General features: G+C 32.8%; 1 pseudogene; it reads right to left on the bottom strand.

Moving 5' to 3' along the window:
- Positions 1–14,652: 14,652 nt before the first annotated feature.
- Positions 14,653–15,607, bottom strand: LOC141425540 (olfactory receptor 6C6-like; annotated as a pseudogene).
- Between the last annotated feature and the right edge of the window lie 9,042 nt (positions 15,608–24,649).

A 24,649-nucleotide genomic window follows, 5' to 3' on the forward strand; every position in this document is an offset into this window, starting at 1 on the left:
CTATCCTTTCACTTTCAAGCTGTTTGCCTTTGCAAGTGAAGTGAGTTTCTTGCAAAGTGGAAACAGTTGGATCTTGATTATTAATCCAACCCACTAGTCTGTTGGAGAACTGAGACCATTAGTATTTGGTTATTATTGAAGGATGTGTACTAATTTGTATCACTTTCTTATTTTCAATCCTCACTTGTTTATTAACTCATTTATCAAGAGTTATTCTTTCTCATAGTCTCATGACTGAAATCATCTTCCTCTTATTTGTATAGGATTCTTTTAAGTATCTTCTGTAGTGACAGTTTTATGGTCATGAATTACTTCAGTTTATGTTTATCATGGAAGACTTTTTATTTCTTCTTTAATTATAAGGGATAACTTTTCTATATGCAATAATCTACATTCATGGTTATTTTCTTTCAGGGCTTAACGTACATCATTCTGTACATTCTTGGAATTTAGAGTTTCTGTTGAGATATCAATTATTCTAATAGCTTCATCATTATACATGAATTGACATTTCTCTCTTGCAGTTTGGAATAGTCTTTCTTTGTTCTGTACATTTGGTGTTTCAATCATAATATGATGCAAGGAGATTTTCTCTGGTCTTGTTTTGTGTACTTGGATGTCCTTGTCTTTTCCATGATTCAGAAAATTTTCTACTATTATTTTATTGAATAAGTTTTACATGCCCTCTTCTATGCCCATGAATCATAATTTGAGTTTTGATTTAACTAAACTTTTAGATTGTGAAGATAGTCAGTGGTTAAAATTGGGTTTAATTCTCCATTTTCACTCAAAAAATATATAAATTACATGGTTTCAAATCATTTTTTTCATCATCTCATAAAACTTTTAGGAAATAAAAATTACCTAAATGTGTAGCTATCTAAAGAGCCAGATTAAAATTCATTTGAAATCATAAGAGACCACAAATAGCCAAGGCAATACTCAGCAAAAAGAATAGTGCTGGAGATATCACAATACCCAACTTCAAACTATATTACAAAGCTATAGCAATAAAACAGAATGGTACTGGCACAAAAACAGACATGAAGTCCAGTGGAACAGAATAGAGCACCTGGATATGAATCAACACACTGATACCTGACTTATTTTTTACGAAGGCACTAAAAATATATGATGGAGAAAAGACAGCCTCTTCAACAAAGCTGTTGAGAAAAGTTGTTAGCAGTCTGCAAGAAAACTAAAACTACATCCATGTTTATTACCCTGTACTAGTATTAACTCAAAATTGATCAAGGACCTTAATATCAGACCCAAAACTCTGAAGTTAGGACAGGAAAGAACAGGGAATACTCTGTAAGTAATAGGTATAGGCAAGGACTTCCTCAACAGAACACCTGCAGTTCAGCAACTAAGAGAAAGGATGCACAAATGGCACTTTGTAAAATAAGAAGCTTCTGCACAACAAAAGAAATGGTCTCTAAACTGAAATGACCACCCAAAGAGTGGGAGAAGATATTTGGCAGCTATACATCAGACACAGGACTGATAACCAGAATATGCAGGGAACTTAAGAAACTAAAGTCTCCCCAAAATCAATGAACTAATAAAGAAATGTGCAACAGAACTTTATCAAAAGAAAAAATTCAAATGGCCAAAAAACACATGAAAAAATTCTTACCATCTCTACCCATAAAGGAAATGCAAATCAAAACCATACTAAGATTCCACCTCACCCCTGTTAGAAGAGCTATCATCAAAAACACCACCAACAACAAGTGTTGATTAGGGTGTGGGGAAAAAGAAACCCTGTACACTGCTGGTGGGAGTGCAAGCTTGTACAACCACTCTGGTAAAAAATATGGAGGCTTCTTAAAAATCTAAACATAGCTCTGCCATACGATCCAGCAATCACACTCCTTGGGATATTCCCAAAGGAATATAACACAGGTTACTCCAGAGGCACCTGCACACCCATGTTTATTGCAGCACTATTCACAATAGCCAAGTTATGAAAACAGCCAAGATGCCCCACTACTGATAAATGGATTTTAAAAATGTGGTATTTATACACAATGGAATTCTATTCAGCCATGAAGAAGAATGAAATCTTATCATTCACAAGTAAATGGATGGAACTGGAGAACATCATCCTGAGAGAGGCTAGCCAGGCTCAGAAATCAAAGATCATATGTTCTTCCTCATACGCTGACTTTACATCAAGAGCAAATACAGCAAGGTGATTGGACTTTGGTCATATGATAAGACAAGAGCACACAAGGGAGGTAGGAGAATAGGTAAGAAATCCAAAAAAACATGATAGCATTTGATGTCCTCAATGCAAAGGAACTAATGGAGAAACTATAAGGCAACAGAGGCCAATAGAAGAAGGGGACCAGGAACTGGAGAAAAGGTCAGTTCAAGAAGAATCAACTTAGAATGTAACACATATATAAATGGAAGCAATGCAAGGATTCTTCCTGGATAGTTATGCTTATCTCAACTAGCAAAAACCTTTGGCCCTTCTTATTATTGTTTATAATCTCTCTTCAACAAAATTAAAGATACGGGCAAAACAGTTTTTGCCTGGAAGGAAGGGAATGGGGCAGGGGAGAGGGGGAGAAAGAGGGAGAAATGACCCAAACTTTGTATGCACATATGAATAAAAGCTATAAAGAAAAAAAAATAGTCAGATTGACCAATCCAAATAAGGACTCCACTCAAATCACAATGGAACAAGGTACAGATATTTTAAGATGACATGCTGTTATAATTGTTTCTTTCTACCTTTCTAGTTCTGTAGGTATTGGTTTGTAGCTTAGGTTCTTATTTATTTATTTATTTATTTATTTATTTATTTATTTATTTATTTTTGGTTCCTGAAGTCACCTGGTTAGCCCATAGGGAAATGTTGTGACATCATGTTTAACCTCCCACACACTCTTTTCCTTACATTCCCTCTTCATACTTCTCAGCATCAAGGTTTCCTATGGTCCCAGTTTATTGTAATAAACACTTATGGCTGCAAGACTTTAGAAATATTTGCCTGATATTTTAATAAAGCCAGCACAAGAAAAAATTATTTTGTTTCAGTTAATCTGATTTGAGCTTTAGGAATCATGATACACGTTTTTGATCATTGCTAATTACAGTCTAGCTTACTGAGTTGGAGTATTTTATTAACTGTCATAACATAATAAAATTATCAGAGCTTCCTGCAATGCCCCATCCCCTAGATATTTGAAGTTTCACTAAGACAGAATCTTCATACTGTTTGAAATGTGACACATAAATGGATGTTCTCATATCATGTCCTGTGACTTAGCCCACTAACTGTAATAAGAAATATCCCCAGTTAAATAGACTAGACAGGTGTAATCTCATGTTCTTGGTAAACTTACTCCCTATTTTATTTTCAAGTGAAAATCCCAAGAATGCATTCTAAGTGTGAAAAGAAAAGTGCATGCAATTCTGATTGATCATTCCTTTTACCTCACTTTATTCTACAGTATGCAGCAATTCTGACAAGTGTATTTTTTCTTTTAGATTTAAGTAATTCTATGATCTCCTTAGAGAAATAAATCATCTCCAAATTTTAATCTGATTACAGTTTGGCATTTATACATATGGATAAAATGACTGTGGGTCAAGATAGAGAGAAAGACAACAAAAGAAAAAGAAAGAGATAGAAATAGGAGAGAGAGAGAGAGAGGGAGACTGGAATTTGATTGTGTGAGATATAATATTTCAGTATCTAAAAAAGCCTGATTTTAGTATCATAATTTCTTCACTCTTTGTATAAATGACTACTTTCTGAAAGCTTGACTTATATCTTCATAATGTAAAATTATAGCATCATTTCACTTCCACTATAAAAATTTCTTTCATATGTTCATCTTTCCTCTGAGGTTACTCAGGAGCCATGATTGAAAATAACTTTCCTCAGACAATGTAGGTGGTGGCAAGTGATATGAGACTTTCATTATCAGGACTATTAACACATCTCCCTTTTTCTCATCATCTTCATCTTTCTCATATTGTCACTATCACATTTCAAAACCCCTTGAATGTATGAACAAAACCAATCTGAATATATTATTGACTCATGATCATTATCATCTCTCTTTATTCATCCTCTGATTTCATGCTTTATATACAAAAGTAGTGAAAGTCTCTTTTTATACTGCAGTATTATATTAAGTCTTAATTTCTGCTCAATTTCCTTATTGCTTCATTTTGTTCTTTATTGATATGAAGTAATATTTATAACAATAGATTAAGCATAAAGACAATGATATTGCCAGGCGCATGAGCTCATGCCTGTAATCCCAGCTACTAGAGAGGCTGAGATCAGAAGAACCACAGTTCAAGGCAAAAAGACCCCATCCCAACCAACAAGTCAAGTGTGATGACCCATGTCTGGATCTGAGCTAGTTGGGAGTCGTAGATAAGAAGCAATCCAAGGCCAACACTGAGAAAATACTGATAACTTATCCAAAAAAGTAAGTGAAGAAAAAGGGGATAAGGGCATGGCTCAAGTGGTAAAGTACCAGTCTGGCAAGCATGAAACCCTGAATTCAACCCCAACACCTCAAAGAAAAGACTCTAAAATTAGATAAATTAATTTTTATAATTTTATTTCAATCATAAGATCTATTATGCATCTTGAAAATTAAAGAAACATGAAATCCAATGATATGTATTCTAACAATTTTAAGTGTAATTATTTTTATAACTAATTATCAATTTTGAGAAGGAATCGCTTTCGTACCCTCTCATAATTGCTGGTAAGGAAAGCATTACCAGCACATCTGTAGCTCTCTTCCTCTCTTGGTGATAATACAGGTAGTTGTGAATTAGTATGTGAATTTGTACATGCTCATATGGGACCTACTGTTTGAAAGATAAGATTGTAAGGTCTCTATATATTGTTATTGTGCAGTTTTGAAAATGCATTCAGCAAAAAAAATAAAAGCTAGTTTATACATATTAGAGTTTTTAAATCTTAGAGCTAGTAGTATGTCAGGCCTGATGAATTTTAATTTTCTATGACTGTCCTTGAAAAAATAAATCCTGAAAAATTAGCTGTACATGTGCAATATATCAACCATGACCAACAACACACACTCAAATAATTCATAGCTATAAAATTAACGTAAAGTATAAATCTTCTGAAAAAAACTGTAATACAATGTATGTGTAATCTTGGGATAAAGAAAAATCTGATCCATAAAGAAAAACAATTGAAATAATGAAGTAAACAATATTAGGAACCTCTGTTCTTCAAAGGACATTGTGAATGAAATGATAAGTCACAAGATGGAAAATATTTGAAAATCATGTGTGATAAAGGAATTATATCTTGAATATATAAAAAATGTCAAAATGTAACAATAGTGGTGAAAATAAAAGTGGGCTCATATCAATGAAAATATACAAATAAGCAATAAGATGACCAATATCATCAGTCATTGGAGAAGTGAAATTATAATTACAAAGAGATATAAACTATACACCGTTTGGATTGGTTAAAAATGCAAAAATTACTTACTATAATAAGTGTTGCTAAGGATATACAGCCAACTTAAACTCTGACATGCTGCTTGTGAAAAGGTTAAATTATATCACTTTATAAACTAATTTACACTTTTTTAAAAAGTTAAACATATACCTACCATGAAACCAAGCCAATACACTCCTAGGTATGTAGTTCAGAAGAATGAAAGCATATGGCCACATAAAAATTTAGTCAAACATTTATAATGGCTTCAGTTTTAGTAACCAAAATCAGCCCACACAACTCTAATGGTTATTAATGGGCTAATGAATAAATAAATTTTGCTGCAGTAATGAAATGGAGTATGGGATAAACATAAGTAAACTATGCAGGCAATAGTATGGATGAATCTCAAAATAATTAGGCTCTATAAAAGAAACCTAGTTAAAAAGAATATTGAAATATTTCATTCATATAATATTGTAGACATTGGAAAGTAATCTCTAGGGAATTAAGCAGATACAGCAATCCTGAAAGATGGTGAGAGAGAGATGGAAAGCAAGGATTGTAATACTGCTTGAGGAAGCTTCTAGCAGTGGTAGGTATTTTCATTACCTTGATGTGGTAATGTCTCAACTTTACATAATTCTCAGAAAATATGAAATATTTTATACATGTCACTTTAAATGTACATCCTTTGCTATATACCATAATTCAGCAAGGCTTTTTAAAAGGGCATTGACCACAAATGAATCAATACAGTGAATAAATGCTGCATATAAGTACAGCAAACCTTGGTATACATGAGTATATTGTTCTAAGAAGACCACCATTGAGGAAAAATTCTCATTGCTTAGGCTGCATAGAGTTCAGTACTGTACTGCAGATGCTTGATTCATTTATCCCATAATGCCATCCAATGCCTGCTAAAGGCATGCTGCCTTCCAATAAATCTAAAATTTTCACTTCATTTAAATCAAACACATTTAACTTTTTTAATAGTTTTATTATCTTTCTCATGAGTGTACGTTAATAGTTTGAGGGGGTTTCACTGTGGTAATTAAATACATGTGTGCAGTGTACTTTGAACAAGTCCACCCTCTCCATTATACTCCCATCCTGATCTCCTCCCCGCTTTCAAACAGTGTTTGGTGGATTCATTAGGCTCTCTCTGAACATATTCACACAGCATATTTCAATCCTCTTCCCCCGATCACTCCAAAACTGCCCCCCTTTTACATCCATATGTCTTCATTATTATTGTTATTATTATTGTTGTTATTACTGTTACTACCATCATCATTTTAAGTCTAGGTTCCACAAATGAGTGAGAACATGCAATATTTGGCTTTTTGTTTTTAGCTTATCACACTCAATATGTTGATCTCCAGTTCCATCCATTTTTTCTGAAAATGACATAATTTCATTTATTAATGACTGAGTCATATTCCATCATATTATGTTTATATTTTTTCGTTGTCCATTCATCAGTTTGGGGCACCTTGGCTAATTCCACATTTTAGCTATTAAAACTAGAACTGCAATAATCATGGATGTGAAGGAGTATATTGGTTTATACTCCTTCAGATATATGCCCAAGTGTGGTATGGTGGGGTTGTAAGGTACATCTATTTTTAGATTTTTTCCATCCTTCCCCAAGTTCCATAGTTCCACTACTATGAACATGTTTTATATATAAATGTGCATATGATCACTTTTAATGTCCTATAAGCTGAAGCTGGGCAACTTGATGTAAATTTCAAGGCACAAACCTCAGGCCTAATATGGGGGCCACACAGAAAGCTCCATCAAATGGTTCAGTGCTGAAACCAGAGACATTTGAACTAGAAATCAGGATGGCAAATTTACATTACAACAAGATTGAATATTATATTGAGACTCTTGCATTGTTAATTTTCCCTTGCTCGTGCATATACTTTTGCATTTGACAAAACTATGGTGCAGCTGAAATTTTACAAACAATAGCTATTGCAGGTAAATGGACAAAAGTTAAGAAACCCTTTAATTCATCAATGGCTAACTCTGACAACAACCCAAATGCAACTTTTTGTTCAAATGATCATACTGTTCCCTTTTGTAATACTCTGTATTCAATCCAGCATTGAATATCAAATGATAAAATTACTATAGATTATTTATTGGTTAAATAAGAAAATGTCTGTTATTATTGCTAGTAATACTATTCCAGGAATGGAGTGGGAACAAAAGAGGATGATGGAGGGGGTGAATTAAAGCATGATACACTAGATATAGTTTAAGAACCCTGGCAACTGCCACAATGTACCCCCACCCAGCACAACAACAAAAAAGAAAAAGGTAAACATTCAGTATACACACAAAAAAAAATACATGCTAAAAAACTCTCCTGGTAAAATTGAGACCCACTGCATAAAAAAGACCAAAAATCTCAATGGTTATAACAAGTCTCATATACTTCCCCCTGGTCATTTAATTTATTCAGTTGGTTACCTTTAATCCTGGTTCTGGGTTCAGAACTATTGTGCAAACTGGATTTGTTGTGCCCTTGCTGCTTTTTTTTTTCTTTTTCCTTGTTGAACTTTGTTCCTATTCACTGGGAAAATTCTGCACAGTACTGCTACTAACAAAATAATGCTGCCCCAGAATTTTGAGATAATCATCACTTACAAAACAGTCCAAATTGAACTTAACAATGGATTCCAGGTAAATTAAGCCTAAAAACCACTTTTTCTAGACCTCCTTGTTGTTCAAATGTTCACCAGCATTCCTATCATTCATTTTCTTGATGATTTCTAATCTGACTATGGGAAGAAGGAGTCTTAGTGTAGTTTTGATTTACATTTACTTTATAGCTAAGTAGTATGTTGACAATTTCTTCATGTATTCATTAGCCATATGAATTTCTTCTGAGAGCTGTCTATTCAATTATTTTCCCATTTATTAATTGAACTATTTGTTCTTTTGTTGTTTAGTTTTCTGAGCACTTTGTAGATTCTGGATATTAATGCTTTATCAATTGAATAGCTGGTGAAGATTTTCATCCATTTTGTGGGATGTAATCATTTCTTTGGGTGCAGATTATTTTTTAACTAGATGAAGTCCCATTTTTTCAATTTGTACTCTTATTTCCTGGACAAATGGTGTCCTATTTAGAAAAATAACTACAGATGACTATATCTTCCAGAGTTTTCCCTAATTTTTACTGTAGTAGCTTCAAAGTTTCAGGTCTTTGATCCATTTGGACTTGATTTTTGTGCAGGGTGAGAGATAGGGGTCTAGTTAGAGTCTTTTGCATGAAGATAGCGAGTTTTCCCAGTACCATTTGTTAAAGAGGCTGTCTTTCCCCCAGCATATGTTTTGGCTGTAGCCATGTCATTTCTTTGTGGACCTTCTATTCTGTTCCATGGTCTTCATGTCTGTTTTTGTGTCATATCATACTGTTTTACTTACTACAGTTCTATAGTATAATGTGAAATCCAGTATTGTGATACCTCCAATGTTCCTATTTTTGCTCAGGATTACTTTTTGCTATTTGGAGTCTTTTATTCTTCCATCTGAACTTTAGGATTGATTTTTCTATTTCTGCAAGTAATGACAGTGCATTGCATTGATTGTGTAGATTGATTTGGGTAGTATAGCCATTTTCATGATATTAATTCTGCCAGCCCATGAGCATGGAAAGTTTTTCAATCTTCAATTTCTTCTTCAAGTTCATTCTTCAAAGTTTTATAGTTGTTATTGAAGAGGGCTTTCATCTCCTTGGTTAAGTTTATGCCCAGGTATATTTTTGAGACCATCATGAATGGAGTTGTTTTTCTGATTTCTTTCACAGCCTGTTCATATATAGAAAAGTTACTGAGTTTTGTACATTGATTTTCTATCCTGCTACATTTCTGAAAGTGTTTATCAGATATAGAATCTTAGGGTGTTTTAAAGTATAAAGTCATATTATCTACAAATAGGGATAATTGTACTTCTTTCCCTATTTTAATTCCTTTCATTTATTTCTCTTGCCTTATTGCTCTGTCCAAGAATTCCAGTACTATATTAAGTAAAAGTGGGGAGAATGACACCCTTGTCTCATTCTTGACTTTAGGGGAAATGATTTCAGTTTTTCCCATTCAGTGTGGTGCTGGCAGTATGTTTGTTGTATGTAGCTTTTATTATGTTGAGGTACTTTCCCTCTTTCTAGTTTCTTCAGAGCTTTTATCATAAAAGAATGTTGAATTTTGTCAAAGCCTTTTTCTGCATCAATTAAGATCATGTGATCTTTGTCCTTGGTCCTATTTATATACTTTATTATAGTTGTTGATTTGCATATGTTAAACTATCCTTGAAACCCTGGAATTAATCCAATTTGATTATGGTATACGATTTTATAATTTGTTGTTGAATTTGGTATCCAAGTATTTTATTCACAATTTTTGCATCTATGTTCTTTAAAGAAATTGGCCTATAATACTCTTTTTTAAATTGTATCTTTGTCCATATTTTGAATGAGTGTAATGCTGTCTTCGTAGAATGAGTTGGGTGGTGTTCCTTCCCTTTATATTTCATGAGAAAGTATGAGGAGTATTAGTGTCAGTTCTTCCTTTAAGATCTGGTAGATTTCAGCTATGAATCTGTTGGATTCTGGTGTTATCTTTATTGGAAGACTGCTTGTTACTGCTTCATTCTAATTGCTTGTTATAGATTTATTAAAGTGTTTTAGATCATCTCAGTTCAATCTACTTTTTCCATTCTTCCAGTTTATTTGTAGTTTTTCAAAATATTCCCTTATGATCCTCTTGATTTCATTGGCATTGATTATGATATCCTCCTTTATATCTCTAATTTTATTAATTTGAATCTTTTCCCTCCTCCTTATAGTTAGATTGCTAAGGATTTATCAATCTTACTTAACTTTTCTAAAAAGCAACTTTTTGTTGCATTGATTCTTTGTAGTTTGGGGGGTCTTTTGTCTCTATTTCATTAATTTCTACTCTAATTTTTATTATTTCTTTCCATCTGCTAATTTGAAGTATGACTTGTTCTTATTTTTCTGGGAGCTTGAGGTACATCTTCAGGCTGTTTATTTGAGCTCTCTCTATTATCATTTTGGGTTTCTTTATAGGCACTCATAACTACGAACTTTCCCCATAGCACTACCTTTTCTGTATCCCATAGTTTCTGGCATGTTGTGTTTTCATTTCCCATAGATTATAGGATCTTTTGGATTTCCCCCTTTATTTCTTCAATGACCTACTGGTCATTCCATAAAGTGTTATTCAGTCCTCTTGTGTTTGAATGTTTTCTGTAATTTCTTTTGCTGTTACAAGAGACACTCAGCAGAACACATAACAATTTAAATACAATTGGCTTCTGTGCATCAGTGAGCTGAGTAAGGATGGGTGGGAATACAAACTTGGGGGTTTTGTAATCAGTTTCATTTTTTAAACTATTTTCTGACCATACTTGGTCAAAGCCATGTTAATAAATTTGCAAACAAGTTGAGCTTATTTTGCCTTTTTTCTATGTGACCCATATCTTTTCTAAAATTTTGTTATTAACAAAAACCTAGTGTCGTTTCATACAATATAGTGTCATTGAAAGTCACTAGCTGCTATAAAGCTTGTTTCTCAAAGACAAAGTCATTCAAATCTTATTCTTTTTCCACTTAGTAAATTCATACTGAATAATTCTGTCTTTGGTAAAAAAAAATGCAGACTCCTCTCCTCTGGCAGCACTAATATATGTCTTTGTATTCAACAATTCAGACAGTTTCCAGCCAAGAAAGACACATTTTCTTCTACAGGTATTTTTTCAATTAACTTGACTTTGGGAAACTGATAGAACCATAAACTTTCTCCATTGCAATATCTTTGTTTGTGGGTATAAGGTTAATTCTTCACCTGTTTGATGACTACATTTAGAATCTGATATGCTATGCTTTACATTTGATCTTCTACAGCCATTCCTGAACACCTGAAAATTCTCATTTAATATCTGAATTTGTGATTTTTTATTAATTACTAAAAACATGATTACTATTATTATCACTGAATGACTATGAGCATCTCCTCAAGTTGTTAAAAAATGGTAGACTTGATGTACTCCTAACATAATATATTATCCTGGACATCTACTTTCAATTTGTTCAGAAAGCTTCACTTTTTAACTTTTTCAACCCACCAAAAACTAAGATTATTTTAAGCTTCATTATTATAAACTTCAAATGGAAAATTGTACTCATTTATGAGGTTAAACCATTAAAATTAGTTTAACTACAAAGAATTCCCTTGGTCATAAAATTGCCCTCCTGGACTAGAGCTAATTAGCTTTCAGATATTTGAAACTTAAATTCCTTGTGGTTGATGAGTTTTGGCTGCTTTAATGCTATAAGAAGTAAGAAGAAGTAATTCACAAAGTAAACAAGAGTTTACTTGGATATTCTCTAAATATCCAAATTTGCACTTATAGTAATACACGTTTGTATATAAACCACACTTTGTAATCAATGAAACTATAAACATGTCATTTCTAGGAGCACTTCTATTATGTGAACTTTTATAAACCTTATAAATTCTTACAAATTCTTACTGGAAATGTGGCTCAAATGGTAGAGTGCCTGCTTTGCAAACATGAAGCCCTGAATTCAAACCCCAGTCCCACCCCCAAAAAGTATATTTATAAATGTTCTGGTTCTTCTCCCAGCAAAATAATAAGAATAAAACCATTTAAAAATGAAATGAAATAAAATATAAAAGAAAAAAAGAACAAGTTCTTAGATCTCTATTTATTGAGCCTATGAGTGGATGAATGAACAAATGACAAAAGGGTTTTTTTTCAGGATCTGAGATTTGCTGAGATAAAAGAATAGATATTGTCCTCCCTGAGACAAATGTATACCTTAAAATCTGGACTTTTTTTAGTTTAGCAAAATTAAAACTTTCATGATATAATATATTATCCAATGTTCATTGCTTTTTTTTTCTAAGTCGTTCTTACATCAGACAGACAGTTGGATGTACACTATAGTATAATGTTTTCTAAACAGGTCATCAAAGGGTTCTGAAGTAACATAGATGGATTTCTTGGATTTAAGCACTCATAATGGCAAGGAATTCCAAATAATCCCAGATAATGTGCAATAAGTGAACAAGAGGATCACAATATATATCATCTCCCAACCTGTCCCCAAGAGTGGCATCATTTTGTGGGTAAAACCAGTAATAGAAATAGTAGTTTTTATTTCTGTGACAATGGCTTTGGTCACTTTCAGAGAATCTGCATTAAATTGCATGTTGCCCGGTCAAAATCACATATGACCTTCCTACTTGTTAAGAATGGAAGAGAAGGCTGGAGTAGCTCAAGGGGCAGAGTCCCAGCTAGCAAGCATGAGGCCCTGAGTTCAAACCCCTCTACTGTCAAAAATAAAAAAAAGAATGGAAGAAAAACTGGGAGGACATATCCCAAAGTTCCCCTCTCCTTATGGTTCTAATTATAGTTTGTCAATGAGAGGACTTTGGGAAAAAATTGGAAGTGTTGGGAAGAGAGGATGATATTCTATGTCTTTGTTTTCAGGCAGGTGAGCCAACATGACATCTTTATTAGGTCTTCCCTAAAATGTTTGAGAACTACCTACTTTACTGCTAACACTATTGATAAGCACTCTCTCAGAAATCACTGGAATTCACTGCCATTATCATTTCCTTACCCTACTGAGCAGTTATCCAACCTGAAATCTTTAGTATTAAACTTTCCATTTGAAACATTCAGAATTTCCCTACCCAAGCTATTCAGATGCAGTATGAAGGTTGGACCCCATCATTTAAGAGTAAGCCGATTAGAGAATTAATTTTCAGCTTCAGTGGGACCTTAAAGAGATCAAAGAATGAAGAATGTGTTCCTCCACAAACATCCTCCTTCTTTTCCTTGAGTAATAATTTCTTAAGCCCCTGTGCCTGGCAAATGAGAACTGGGGCAATAGCGTGGGAGAACTCACATTATTATGTTAAGCACAGAAGCCAAAGTTCAAACTTTGTGGTTTCATTTTTATGAAGTACCAGAGAAATGCAAGACTGAGCTATAGTAATTGGAGGAACACAAGTAGACAGTTTCCTTCAATGGCAGCTGGAGGTAGGGGTGTCAGGGAGTGAATGGGAAAAGGGAAGGGGAACAATGCACAATGTTGTGCTTCATAGCCATACAGGTGTGTGTATCTGTCCAATGCATTGGTTTAAAATGATTGCATTCGCTTGTATATAAGAGAAACATAAATAATTTGGTGAAAATTGACACAATCAGAATCAATTATGAAATTATAATTAGCAAATTGTATTAAATATTTTGAAATTTCCCAAGCCAAGATAGAACTGAATTATAGGTTGAATTTTTTTTGCAAATTAGTATTACTTCCAGAATAAAAATTCTTAAAAACAATATAAGTAATTAGAACCAAAGCCTGGAGTTCAATTGTTTTTACCTCAAAGGAAAACTATGTTTGCAAATAACTTATTCTTAATTATAATAACTCAACAAGAAAAATGTTACCAGTATAATATGAACCCCTTTACACATGTCATTCCTCTCAAAGACATCCTTGAATCTCTTTTACTTACTTATTTTTCAATGCCTATTGTAAGTGATGCTTTCTTTTCCAAGGATACTGTGTTCTTTAAAATTACTCAGACATTCTACTTCTGTTCAATTATAACCTCCATTACATTGTATAAAAATTATGAAATTCTGTGTCTGGGTTTCTTTCTGATAATGTTAGCAATGCAAAATACTTAAGAGAAAATGAAATGGTTATAATGAATACATGTATCAAAACAAGTATGCCTTACAAGGCTAGATTTTATAAGGAATTCAGTACATAAAACTATCATTTATGAGCTGATACACTTTCAGAAAAAGGTAAATTTTAATATTCTGGACTCAAGAAGGCAGGTTTCTCTTAGAGATTAGGATGATCTCCTTAAAGAAAAGCAGAGTTATGAGTGACTCAAGTGGCAGAGCATCTGCCCAGCAAACATGTGCCCTTGAGTGCAAACCCCAGTACTGAAAATACAAAATATAATAAATAAACCATTGTAAAGAATAGCATATAAGTAAAGTTAATAGGGTATAAGTACTCAAAGAGAGACATGGCATGGATTAGACCTACTATAAATTGATGATTTTATTACTTGTCTCATTCATGTTCCAAGAACATGTTACTTAAGTCTAAATTTTGCCTCCTTGCTTTTAAAAGAACAAAATCTTTGAAGCACATGCTTGAAAGCTTGTTTAACTTGCTGGTTCCTTAGAGTGTAAATGAAAGGGTTTAGTAAAGGGGCCACAGAGGTATAGAGCAAAGCTACACCTTTATTGAAAGTCACCCTTTCCTTTGCGGATGGCTTCGTATACATAAAGACACAACTCCCATAAGTAATAGAGACAACAACCATGTGTGAGGAACAGGTGGAAAAGGCCTTTGTTCTTTGCTGAACAGAAGGAAATTTTACAATGGCTTTGATGATGAATGCATAGGAGAGGACCACTAGAAACAATGTGATGACCAGCATCACTAGAGCTAAGACAAAAGCCACCAGTTCTATGAAATGTGTGCCTGTGCAAGAGATTTGCAGGACAGAAGAAGTGTCACATGGGAAGTGATCAATTGTTCTGGAAGCACAGAAATCCAGCTTGAGTCCCAAGAGCAAAGGAGGAAGGATGATTAAGAATCCAGTTACCCAGGAGCTGAGCACAAGTTGCTGACACTTTGCTGTTCATAATTATTTGGTAATGTAGGGGTCTGCAGATGGCAACATAGCGGTCATAGGACATGGCAGCCAGGAGGTAAAATTCAGTGAGTCCTAATAGAAAAAAAAAGAAGAACTGAGTTGCACAACTGTTGTAGGAAATTCTTTTGTCTCCAGTGAGAATGCTGGTCAAGAACAGTGGGATGACCACTGTTGTGAATGAAATTTCTAAGAAGAAGAAATTTCTAAGGAAGAAATACATTGGAGTCTTGAGGCAGGGATCCAGCAGTGTGTGCAGGATGATGATTGAGTTCCCCATCAGGCTCAAGATGTAATTGTAAAACAGAATCAGGAAAACCACAATTTGTAGCTGAGGGTCATCTGTCAGTCCAAGCAAAATAAAGTCCTCCCATGATTCGTTCTTCATTTCTCTTTTGTCCTGTCAAATTTACAGAAATTAAAACTAGTATCACAGACTTTTCTTCCCTTTCAGTCATACCAACTTCCATATTCAGAAACTTACAACTTTGAAATATTTTCACAAATCAACTTTGAGTTCAGCAAAATGAGCATATCTTCCACTCTATCAGTTTGTTAGTAAGAAGGTACAGATTTTTCACTTATCCAGAGCTGAATTAATTCTGTTTACCAATTTTTTGATCAGATAATATTAATTTTTAAATGGAGGTACTCAATTTAATTATGTTAAATTATGACCCATCTTTCAACTACTATATCCCAATGAACTGTTCAACTGTGACATTTTTTAATTCCTGAGTTTAGCTAATATCTCAAATGAGTTGTTACTTGAGTGACACTATGGTATAAGAAAAGGTTCTATTTCTTCTAGCCATAATTACAAGCTTACTATAGAAATATTCGATGGTTTGGGAAATTTCTAAGAAGGAAAAAGTCCAAAGAAAAAAATTCATGTGGTTGTTTAAGTTAGCATCCACAAGGGTAAGTACAGTGATCATAAAATTGAAGTGATGCTTAGAAAATAACTAAGAAGCACGAAGACAACACAATTTTCAACATTCGCTCATCATTCAAACTTGCTTTGATAAACACAGTCCCTCTTAGAAGGTCTCCCCTATCATTCTCTTGTCTCAGGTCAGTTTCACTGGAAAAGAAAAGAGACCTCTATGAAAAATACCAGAATCCTAAAATACCAAAATTCCATTCCATTCAAGCTACAAACAGAAAAGGGATGTCTTTGTTAGCTGTGTCATGCTTATTCATGTTTTACAGATAATTATGTTAGTAAGAGAAATTTTTTTGTATTCCTAGTGTATCTTCATTTCATCTTAAAGAGTTTATATAGCCTAACAAGATGATAATTTCCAAAATATTATGAAGAATTGAAAATTTCATGTGAATAATTAGAAGACCCATATACTCACAAAATTCACTTTATTCTGCAAAATATAAAAGGGTAATCATAGTATTTCTTGGTTAATTTTAGAAGTTATAAATTAGAAACAAAAGTAAACATGTACAACAATCTATACTTTGGGTTTAAAACACACATCCAGAGAAAACCTTAGCCTGTGTCAATAATCAGAATTTTTCCCTGGTACTATTTTATTCAGTGAATCAAAGCTTACCTGATTCTTGAATGATTTTGTTTATTCATAATAATACTGGTTTTCAGATATTTTCATAGAAAAAAAATAAGGTAAAATTATTAGGTTTTCTTATGAGGATTCCCAGTCCTTCCTCTCTGGTGACAATTATTCTGGATACTGCTTCTTTCCCAAAAGAATACCTTCATGAAGAGTTTGGTAATTACAATACAGAGAGCAAACATAGTGTTTTACTTCTGGTTATAATTTTAAAAAAAGTCTAGTGATGTAAAATGTACAAGAAAGTATTATAGACAGAGAAATATATAAGTGAGTTTAAGATGTGTTTCAACAAGGGAAACAAAAAAGAGGAAGATAAAGGATTAGGAAAGACTTAATTAAAATAATATTTTTGAACTTTGGGGAATCAACTTCAGGAAAAGTTGAAGGATTACAATTATGGAAGGTAATTGTATAATTTTTATAAATATATAAGTAAAGAAATAACAAGGGGAAAAATTTAACACAAAATATGTTTCTATGACTAATTCATATAACATACAACTTTGTTCAATTTTCTAAATTACATGCAAAGAGTATGAGTAGATCTTAAGTCAACAGGACTTAAAGAAAAAATAGAGAATATACAATAAGTTTCAAAGTCACTATGGGTAGTGGGAATGCAATTGGGACAAATTGTGGATATTATGTGAAAGCCTGTAAGACTATTGATATCGAAACGTCAGACAAACTAAAAGTTAAATGAATAAAAACAGCCTCATATCTACTGAGGACTATGTATGCAGCAATCACTACTCCCAAGTTTTACATACAATATGTGGGACAAGTGACATCAAAAAATAGGAGCAATGGCTTGCATTCTGAGCAATGGGTCTGATTAGAAGAAGTTATTTTCAAACTTTTGGCTTTAATATTAGAGTTTTATAGATGTTTTTATGCAAGTATTTATACAGGATCTAAATCAAAGCCAAATTATAGAATATTTCTTCTAAAATTTTTTTGATTTCTCAAAGGAAAATTCCTTCTTAGTTATTTTTATTGTCATAATAAAATAAAGTCAATATTTAAATGGTAATATGTAAAATCATGTGTTCTGCATTGAGGATATTTATAAAGTTATTTACAAACTATAAAGAATAAAATTTTTTCAGAAAGAAGAGCACACAAAAATAAACATAAGAAGAAGCAAAATATAAATGAAAAATCAATGTCCTTTCTAGTGCCATGTACAAATTTATGAAAGAAGTACATGAGTGTTGTTCTGTCTAGTTCAGCCATAAAAAGAGGAAGTGATGAGACAAGATAGTCCAGGCAAATGAAGCAACACAAGACAAAGAAACAATGGTTCAAACATTATTTGTTTGGAAACCTTATTCACATGTTTCCTAAATCATCGTCTCTGACAAAGTCATAAACTATTAAAATAACTGTCTCAGTGCTAGGAATTCTTTAGCACATTCATAATTTGTAAAACAATAAATTATAAAATATTCTAATTTACACAAAACATTTCAGCAACAAAATTGATAAATGCTTAATTATGTAATATTTAAGCTAGAATTTCCTCATATCAAACTATTGGTTTGTCCTTCTTCAACAATCACACATTCCATATTTCTCACAACACAAACTCTGAGGGAAAAAATATAAATCACAATAAATGCAACCAGTAAATGGAAGAATATTTAGTTTTCTTGAATATTATAAATATCACAGTATTTTATTTTAAGACATTACAAGTTTTATTTAAGTGTCTTGCTTAAAACCTTTCACCATTGTCTATAATTCAAAATGTAAAATGTGCTAAAAGCACTAACCCTTTAATAGTTTAACAGCTATCTTCAATAATTTGTAAATACAGATTTTCAAATCCTTATGTACTTCAATACACAACTCATCATCCTTATAAAAAAGAAGCACTGGTGATCGATTCTTCTTCTACCCTAAATACTTCATTCTACACTGAAATATATGACTGATTTAATTGTTGTCCTAGAGATATGATTTTTGACTAATTTATTTCATAATGTTACAAAAGTATATCAAATTACCCTTTTTTCTACAATCTGCTACCATCAGTTATCTGAAGCATTGTAAACCTTGTTAAATGTAACCTATATTGTAACATGAAAATTGACCTTATCTTGATTGATGCAGGGTGCAAGCCTTCCTGTTTGACAGGAAATTGTTTAATAGAAACAAAGAATTCTCTGGATGACTGAGTCTTAGAACATCATTTCCTAAGGGACTGTCAAATCATATGAGACAAAAACAAGTTTTTAGAGAAATAAACAAGCATGTGTGCATGTATGAGCACATTTTTACTTCCTTTAACTGTGCATCTAGAGAATGCAGCACAGGTTGCCTTAATATCTGATTGCCCACCATACATTTGTCTTTTGAAATCACAGTCATATACTTCAGGGTTTAGAAACATACCACATCAATTTATAGAGATATTTTGAATTTGTTATATTCCAATTTGTAGAATCAGTTTACCAATGAATACAGATGTGCATGTGAAATAGATGCCTATAATTCTCTCTATTTAGGAGACTGAGATGAAGAGGATCACAGTTTGAGGCCAGCCCTGCAAAAAGTTAGCAAGATTCCATGTCAACCATTAACTGGGTATAGTGGTATGAACCTGTCATCTTAGTGATGGCCAAAAGTATAAAGTAGCGATATCATGCTCCAGGTTGGCCCAGTCAAAAAGCAAAACCCTGTCTCAAAATAATCAGAGCAAAAAGAGCTACAGGCATGGTTCAAGCAGTATAGCACCTACAAGCAAGCACAAAACCCTGAGTTCAAATACAAATACTGTCCCCCAAAAAGTGTGCATGTATATTTATAAAATATATTCACAGAACATATTGTCATAATGTTAAAGATCATAATGCAAGACCTTTCAGATAAATTCCTAAAATTAGAATTACTGAATCAAAGGAAACTCTTATATAAATATTTTTACCTATTGCTAAATTGTTCCCTACCTATATTTTATCAATTAACAGCAACAATATATTAGGGTTCCTATTTCTCAACATAAAACTGGGTTTAATTCATATTTTCAAAGTACATTTCATAAATATTTCTAAGAAGTATTATATTTGCTATTAATTACTTTTTATTATTAAATTTTAGCACATGGATTTCACTATGCATATATTCAGTTTTTAAAATTAGTACATATTAATAAAACAGAATGGTGGGTTTCATATGACATATTCATACATGTATATAATGTACTTTTTAGTTATAACTCCCATTGCCTTCATTACCCTCCTCTCACCTGTTCTCTTTATTCTCTTCCTTTTTTTTTATAGTACTAGGGTTTGAATTCAGAGCCTTCTGCTTGCTAGAAAAGTAATCTCACTTGAGCTACAATAATCAGTTTTTTCTTTAGTTATTTTTCACATTTTTTTCCCTGGGTTGGCTTCCATCTGCGACCCTCCTGCCTACAGTCTTCCATGAAGCTGCAATCACAGGCACCCACCACCAGTACTGGTTTATTGATTGAGGAAAAGTCATGGTAACTTTTCACCCAAGCTGGTCATGAACCACAGTCCTCCCAATGTCCATCTCTCAAGTAGCTGGGATTGCAGGTGTGAGGCACTACACCTGGTCCTCTTTCCCCTTCTTAATTGAAATTTCTTGTCATCTACATTTTTTACCTCCCCTAAATTTCATCTATAAGAAAAAATAGGATATTGGTCTTTTGAAGTCTGGCTCATTTTGCTTAACAGGGTGATCTACAATTGCATCCATATTCCTACAAATAATGTGATTAATTTCTTCTTTACGGCTGACTAATTTCCCAGTGTGCATATATACCACATTTTATTTATCAATATGTCTGTTGATAGGCACTTGGAATGACAACATAATATGTCTGTTATGAGTAGTGTCTTGATAAACGTTGGTATGCATGCCTCTCCATTCTATGCTAACTTTGATTCCATTGGATGTATGTGGCATACATGGTTCTTATGGTAGTTTGACCTAACTTTTTTGAGGAATCTCATATTTATTGAAACAGAGCCTACATGAATTTACATTTCCATCCATTGTGTATAATGGTTCCTTGTCCCCCAATTCCTTCACAGCATTCTTATTTTTTGCATTCTTGCAAGGGTATTTTTGTTGTTATTGTTAGTCCTGGAATTTTGCATTCATGGTGTCACACTTCCTCAGCAGTTCTCTACCATTTGAGACCCACTCCAGGAATTATTTGTATTATAGATCCTTGCTCTTCTGACTGGTATGATTTGCATTTCCCTCATAACTAAAAAAGTTAAATTTTAATCATGTATTTATTGTCCATCTGTGCTTTTTAAAGATATATCTGCTCAGCTCAATTGCCAATTTATTGATTTGATTACCTGTTAAGATGCTAAATGTTTTGGGTTCTATGTATATATTCTGGATATTAATCCTCTAAAAGATGGCAGGCAAAGTTTTTCTCCTATTCTGTGGCTTCCTCTTCACTCTGGTCATTGTTTTCTCTGCAGTGCAGAAGCTTTTAGTTTAGTGCAATCCAATTGTTGACACAAGCTAATATTTTGTGAGCTATTAGAGTCATACTGAGGAAATCATTGTCTATGACTGTATCTTGAAATGTTTCCCCTATGTTTTTTTTCCAATAGTTTCAGAGCTCCAGGTTTTATATTAAAATTTTCTATCCATTTCTATTTATTTAAGGTGGAGTAAGAGATAGAGATCTAGCTTCAGTCATCCACATATTTTTTTCCTTTTTAAACTTCTTATGCTGGATTGGGGCACATTGTGGCATCTACAAAAGCTCCTATCATAGGTTTCCTGGAATTACTTGTAAAAGATGCTGTCTTTTCTCCAACATATGTTTTTGGCACCTTTGTTAAGAATCACGTGGCTGGATCTGTATGTGTTTATTCTGTAACCTGTATTTTTTTCATTCACCTACAGGACCATTTTTATGCCAATATTATTCTGGTTTTGTTATTATAATTCTGTAATATAAGTTGAAATTAGGTGTTGTGATACCTCTAGTATCCAGCATTACTTTTTTAGATCAACATTGATTTGGGCTATTTTTGGCTTTCTGTGTTAACATGTAACTTTTAGGACATTTTTCTACTTCTATGAAGAATGTCAATTGAAATTTTGAAGGAAATTTTACATTGAATCAATGCATTGCTTTAGATAATATGGTATTTTCATAATATTATTTATGTGGATCAATGAACATAAGAGTTTTCCCATCTTGTAGTGTCACTGCAGTTAGAACTGCAGTGCTTTATTTTTATTTAAAGGCCTTTCACCGAATCCTTGATTAGGTTTATTGGTAAGTTTTCTTTATTTGATGCTATTATAAATGAGATTGCTTTTGTGATTTCTTTCTAAGCAATTGTGTCATTGGTATACTGAAATGTTACTGATTTTGTATGTTGATTTTGTATCCTGCTACACTGCTTAAAGTATTTATCAGGTTTACAAGACTTACTGAGTCTGTAGTGTCCTTTCAGTATAGGATCATTTTATCTGCAAATAGAGGTAATTAGTATATTTTCTTTTCTGTGTATATCCCTTTTATTTATTTCTCTTGCACCATTACTTTGGCTGAAAATCCAAGTACTACACTGAATAAGAGCAGAGAAAGTAGAAATGTTTGTCTTATTCCTGATTTTAAAGAAAATGCTTCCAGCTTTCCCCATTCAGTAAAGAAATGACTATAGGTTTTTTTTGTTTATGGTATTTAATATGTTAAGATATGATCCTACTATTTCTAGTTCCTTCAAGTTTTCTATAGTAAATGATGCTGAATTTTGTTAATTATTTTTCTACATATATTGAGATGATAATGTGATTTTTGTTCTTGAGCTCATTTATGTGCTATATTACGTTTATTGATTTGTTGAACCATTCTTCCATCTGTGGAATGAAACCAACTTGGTTATGGTGTGTGTTCTTTTTAATGTGTTGTTGAATTTAGCCTACAAGAATTTTATTGAAAAATTTTCCCTCTGTGTTCATCAAGGAAATTGATCTGTAGTTTTCTGTTTTTATTATATCCTTATTCAGCTTTGGTATTAGGGTAATACTGGCTTTGTAGAATGAGTTTGGAAGTAATCCTTCCCTTTCTATTTTTATGGAACAGTTTGAGGAGCATTGGTGTTACTTTTTCTTTAGATGTTTGGTAAGTTCAGCAGTGAATACATCTGATCCTAGATTTTTTTTTGTTGGGAAATTTTTATTATTGCTTCAATCTCATTGCTTGTTATTGACCAGTTTGTGTTTTTCATATACTTGCTTCCATTTGGGAATGCTATATTTGTTTAGAAATTTATCCATTTCTTCTACATCTTCCAATGTATTAAAATACAAGTTTTCAAAATCTTTGATGTTCATCCAGACCTCAGTAGTACTTAATTTAATATCTCATCTTTTGTCTCTAATTTTATTAACTTGTTTATTCTCTCTCTTTCTTTTGATTAGGTTAATTTAGGTCTTGTCAATCTTACTTATCCCTTCAAAAAACCAACTCTGTTTCATTGACCCTTTATAGTGTCCTTTCTGTTTCCATTTTATTAATTTCAGCTCTCATCCTTACTATTTCCTTCCTCCTACTAATTTAGGGTTAGGTTATTTTATGTTTTGAAGACCTTGATGTGTGTTATTATGATAGGCAATTGAGGGTTCACTGATTTTTGTGATGCTGGTACTTATAGCCATTAACTTCATTCTAAGAACAACTCTCCCTGTATCCTGCAGGTTGGGCATGTTGGGTTTTTTCACTTTAATGTGGTTCTAGGAATTTCTTAATTTTGCTCCCTGATTTCTTTGGTGTCCCACGGATCATTCAAAAATGTATTATTCCACGTCTATGTGTTTCTGTGTTTTCTGTAACTTCTCTTGCTACTGGTTTCTAGTTTCATTCACTTCTCACATGATAAAATAAATTGTATCAATTTTTATATTTTAAAGATTTCTTTTGTGGCTTAAAATATCATAAATTTTGGAAAAGTTCCCTGGGATTCTAAGCAGAATGTGTATTATAAGTCTGTCAAGTGGCATAGTCTATAAATGTTTATTAAGTCCATTTGTTCTTTAGAGTAATTCAACTGATGTCTTTGTTGGTATTTTTGTCTGGATGAACTATCTGTTAGTCAGAGTGAGGTTCTTAAGTCATTCACAATTACTGGAATGAGGGATATATGGCCCTTCCACTTGATGAGGCCATCAGTTTTCCAATATTCAGTACACATAAGTTTATACTTATTATGTACTCTTGATGGGTTGTTACCTTTCTTTGTTACTTCAGAGAAATTTTGGCTTGAAGTCTGCTCCATCAGATATGAGTATAGATATTCCTCCTTGCTTTCAGTTTCCGTTTGCTTGGAGTGTATTTTTCCCTACTTTCAGACTAAGTCTGTGGGTATATTTGCCAGTGATATGAATTTTTGCAGGAAGAAAACAGTTGGATTTTGTTTTCTTAGTCCAGTTTGCCCACCTGTGTCTTTTCATAGGTGAAATGAAGTCATTAATATTCATATTTATTATAGAAATGTATATACTAATTCCTGTCATTTTCATATATTTGTTATATTTGATGTTCTGCTTAATCCTAATTTTCTTATTTACCATTCTAGAAAGCATAACAGCTTGTTTATATTCTTGTTCCTCTTCTAGGTGTACTATTCCTTTAAGTATCTCTTGTACTGACAGCTATGGTGAAGATACTTAAGTTTCTGCTTATCATGGAAGATTGTTTTTTAATCCTCCAATTTTGAAGGATAACTTTAGTGGATATACCAATATAAGTTTGCAGTTAAGTTATTTTCTTTTAGGATTTGATTGCATACTTCATACCTTCCTGACTTTTAGTTTTTTCTGAAAGATTTGTT

This window comes from Castor canadensis, chromosome 8, assembly GCF_047511655.1.
Source record: "Castor canadensis chromosome 8, mCasCan1.hap1v2, whole genome shotgun sequence".
NCBI classification, from domain to species: Eukaryota; Metazoa; Chordata; class Mammalia; order Rodentia; family Castoridae; genus Castor; species Castor canadensis.